Source organism: Echinops telfairi, unplaced genomic scaffold (assembly GCF_000313985.2).
Source record: "Echinops telfairi isolate 266 unplaced genomic scaffold, ASM31398v2 ScPeMD7_7457;HRSCAF=8495, whole genome shotgun sequence".
NCBI classification, from domain to species: Eukaryota; Metazoa; Chordata; class Mammalia; order Afrosoricida; family Tenrecidae; genus Echinops; species Echinops telfairi.
The window spans coordinates 28,520,767-28,525,528 of record NW_022111357.1 but is presented as its reverse complement, the minus strand read 5'-3'; positions in this window follow the sequence as shown (position 1 = coordinate 28,525,528).

The window sequence follows — 4,762 nt, the reverse complement described above, 5'->3', positions numbered from 1 at the left end:
CTCTGGTATCTCCTGCAAGTGAACAGACCACCATTATCCTTATCAGAAGGGAGTGGGTCTTATTTAGGGTGAGTCAGACTAATAGTCTAGCCACTATAGATGGCTGATGTTAAGGAGAATAACCTCTGACCTACTTTCACTGATCACCTATTGTACAGTCACTCTTACGCAGCTAAGTCTGGTACATATTTTGGGGAGACAACTTAAGAGAAATCCTTCTGTTCCTCACACCTCTAGAGATTCTGGTGCTGGGTTATAGCTTTCTAACAGTGAGGGTCTTGGGGTCTGCACTGTAAGGTCGCCCCCTTAGTCCTTGTTTAGCTAGTGCTGCTTGGCATGAAGAGCCTCCAGCCCTGAGCCATCTGGGAATGTGCTGGCCACCTGCAGCCCAGCCCTCCTTGACAGGCAGGAGGCCAGAGGAGGGAGTAGAGAACCCACCATCTGCCAGGTCGCTTTTGGGAAGTGGCTCACTGGTCTGTGGGCTGGGCTCTCCTCCCAGTTAACCTTTCCAGAAAGGTCCAGGGAGTCACTGAGGAGCTTCCCTTTGCGCAGCCGCTCCCTGGGGGTGGGGGCACGTGGGGGACGTCATACCCGAAGCCCGCGTGGTCAAAGGCTTGCAAACCCCCTGAGTCTTGCAGGCTCATTCCCGAGGGTAGCCTCTCTTCCCCATTTCTCGGGTTTCACTAGGAGAGTTGGGCAACCAGAGGGACTTTCACAGCCGAGGTGGCCGATTGTAGACCCGCAGGATGGGGCTATCAGTGAGCCCTGCTGCAGCTCACTCCCAGCTGAATCTGACCTGGTCACCGTCTGCTCCCTCGTCTTCCCCAGACCCACCAGGAAAACCAAGGTCATTTGGTGGACGTTGCACAGGCTACAGGGGCGCTGGGGGCACAGTGGTGACACGTCAGGGTGCTAACCGCAAGCTCAGTAGTTCATAAATCAACAGCTGCGCTTCCGGAGAGAGATGGGGAGAGCTTCAGACAGGCTCAGAATCCCCAGGGGCGGTTTGGCCCTGTTGTGTAGGACCCCTCGGTGGCAGGGAGTTGGTTTGGGGAACCAGGGCTATGACTATGAAATAATTCACTGGCGGCAGTGCAGTCCCCTCCAATCTCATCCGGGCGTTTACACTCGAACTGCCTTAGAATTATCAACGGATCGCTCACTTCACGGACTGTTTGTTTAGGCTCCCGTTGGATCGGAGGCAAACATCCTACGTCCACAAAGACTTCTGGTAAAATCACAGCCCTGAGCGGAGACAGTACTTGGTCCTTTATGCCCCTTCTATGCCTGACTGGCTGGCAGTGATGTTCTGAGGTTTTCTTCCCTCAGAAAAAGAGGAAGCCTCTGGGCAAGATGGATTGACTCGGTGGCTGCACCCATGGGTGCAGACAGCAAAGCAACTGTGAGGTCGGCGCGGCCCAGCAGAGCACCCTTCTCTTGAACCGAGGGCCGCGGGGTCAGAACCACTCAGTGGCACCCAACAGCTCAGAACTGAGACGAGGTCTGAACAAGAGCCGTGGCAGAGCCACGGTTGTCTCCAACACCCACCGTGCGAAAGGTCTTCCTCGGGGCTGCCGGGACGGCAGAGCCCTTCTAGGACAGCCAGTGGTCGGGGACGAGAGGCCTTCTGCTCGGAGAACAGCCCCTTCCCCTTCCTGCCCCAGGACACCTTCACTCACGACAGCTGCTGAAACTCCACTGTGCAGCCACATACCCCTGTCACGGGGCAGAAAATCCCCTTTTGTTGCCAAACTCTCCTAGTGAAACCAGAGAAAAGGGAAGAGAAGCTACCCTCAGGAATGAGCCAGCAAGACGCAGGGGGTTTGCCAGCCTTTGACCACGCGGGCTTCGGGTATGATATCCCCCACGTGCCCCCATCCCCAGGGAGCGGCTGCGCAGAAGGGAAGCTCCTCAGTGACTCCCTGGACCTTTCTGGAAAGGCTAACTGGAGAGCCACTTCCCAAAGGCGACCTGGCAGTTCCTCGTCTATATCCTCTGTATCCTGCTTGTCAAGAGAGGGCTGGGCTGCAGGTGGCCAGCGCATTCCCAGAGGGTCGGGGCTGGAGGCTCTTCATGCCAAGCAGCACCAGCTAAACAAGGACTAAGGGGCGACCTTACAGTGCAGACCCCAAGCCCCTCACTTCTCAGTGCCAGCAAGAGAGAAGAGGCAGGCATGGAGCCTGTCCTGTGGGCGCAGTGAACGTCCTTGATCCAGGAGACGATGTTGGTACCGGAGCGCAGCAGCAGCAGCAGCAGCAGCAGCACCAGCAGCACCAGCACCAGAGCCTGAGACGGAGCATAGACCTTCTGGCCCACACAGCAAGGGAGACTGAATGCTTTGGGGCAGAATGCTAGCTTGTGGAGTGGGTGGGTGCCTCTGGGCTCTAACTAGGTGACCTAGGTTTGCTGGCCCACAAAGCTGGAACCGGGTCCTCTCTTATAGCAGAGTGGCATGCTCTTTGGGCATTCATGAACAAAGCAGCTAAAGGAGCTTTGTCACGTTGCTCTAGCAGGGCAGAGAAGAAACTGTCCTTACTGAGCTCTGTCTCCTGATATTTCTCATTGAGTCGCAGCCTGCTGACCGCCCTCACGAGCCCTGTAACTGTCAGCAGCATCGGTGAGCGCTGTGTGACCGGATGTCAAGTGCCAGGAGAGGGATGGCTGGTGTCAGGATGGGGAGGGAGGTTGGAGGATGGGTAGTCTGACCTCAGCCTCAGCGGAACCGGCCCTGGGCAGCGGATGCTGATGCTAGTGATCTTCCTCGTGAGTAGCCAGAGGTCAGCCTCCCCCTCCTCCCTTTGTACAGTGACCTAATGGGCCAGCTGGGCAGCTGATGCAGCTGGCTTGATGTGGCACTTCCCCAGCTACTCGGTTGTGCTCTTTAAATGGTTTTATTGGCATGTACTTCACATATATAATTTAATCATTCAATCACTTTCAGAAGCTTTCCTTTGCGTACTTCTTGTTACCTTCCCATCCCCCCACTTCCCCCTCCCTGCCCCTAGGCGATTATCAAACTAAAGAAACCAATAACAACAACTGGATAAAACACAGCCAAATCTCCATCCAAAAGCAGGAAATAGTAAGATTTGAAGCTACGTTAGAATGGATCACACTGCTGCCAGCGAGTCAGTTCGGACTCATAGCAGACCGCTTAGGACAAGACAGAACACCCCCTGTGAAGACGGAACTCGGGGCGCAGGAAGCCTCCATCAAAAGGGACATCAAGTGATAGGTGGGACATTTTAACCGAACTACAGGTAGTATTAAGGACTTTGCAATGCGGTCTGACGGCAAGGTTGGTCACACCCCTCGACTATGGTCAGAGGGGATTTACTGGAGGCTCAATCTTCGTGAGGAGCCTGCAATAGGTTTGGGTTTTCCCCTGTCATCCATAGCTTTCTGCAGACCAGACACTCACAGGTAAGCTCTGATACCATTTCCATCTCGGGTTTGGGTTCCATGATTTATAATCCTTGGATCACACGGGGCATTGCATTCTTCCATGTGATTTCGTTTCCGCCTCACTTAGCTGGCGGCTCATTCGAAGACAAGCCGCTGCCGCTGCCTCTTCTCAGGAACCTGGATTGCAGAACTCATCTTTACAAACCTTGACCTTATCCCGGAGGAACACCCTTCTTTCCCTGCAGACGGAGGGACTAGAGGCACACTCCAAACCTCCAGGAATCCACGGGCAGGACCTGCCTGGGGCTGGGCGGGGTGACGAGCTGTCTGCACCCCAGGGCGGCAGGTTTTGCCTGTTTTCCAGGTGCCTGGTAGGGGCATCCATCTGTTGTGTCAGGTTCTCATTTCTTGATTTTAGGGTTCACTTCCGGAGTCCCTACACCGAGAGCAAGGTCCCTGTGCTCTGTTCCGAGTAAGTCCGTTTGTTCCGTGTTCTCTGAGCGCCTGGCTCCCATGAGGCAGGGAGCAAATCCTCCTCTCGTTGCCAGGAAACGCCAAGGAAACCAAACTCCCACCCTGAGTGGATTCCGCCTCGTAGAGGCCCTGCAGGACAGGGTCGAACTGCCTTTGTGGGTTGCAAGACTGTTCTCGGGAGCAGAAAGCCCCATCTTTGGCCTGCAGAGCGTGCTGGCGGATTCAAACTGCTGCGTAGTGGTTGAGTAGCCCAGCGTGTGACCACTGCTCCACAGGGCGCCGGTGCCGGAAACTGTGTGGGTCGAACTGTCCTCTTTTAAAGCTAGAAGTGCTCATTTCAAGGTTGCTCCCCAGGAATCAGCCTTCAATTCGCTGCCTGCTTTAGGTTGCAAGAAGCCTTTATATCCTGCAGGAGCTCACCGCAGCCTTAGGTCAGTCCCCAGAGTGAAACTAAGGGCCAGTGGATTAGTGCATTAGCAGAGAATGCATCCACCCCACAGGACACTTAAGCATAGTTTGAGGACGCTGTGTTGTCAGGAGCCATCGAGCTGGCTCTGACCCACAGCGACCCGGGGGCACCACCGAAAAAAGCACTGCCCGGTCCTGCACCCTTGTCCTCACAGTTGTTCCGGTGCCCGAGCTCATTGATGTCCCCACTGTGTCCATCCATCTTCTCCAGGGACTCCATGTCTTTCCCGGCCCCTCCATTTTACCAGCTATGACGTCCTTTTCCAGAGACTGGTCTCCCCTGACAACATGTCCAAAGCCTGTAAGACAGTCTTGCCATCCTGGCCTCTAAGGAGCACTCTGGCCTTACTTCTTCCAAGACAGATTGGTCTGCCCTTTTAGCAGTCCATGGTACTTTCAATATTCTTTTTTTTTT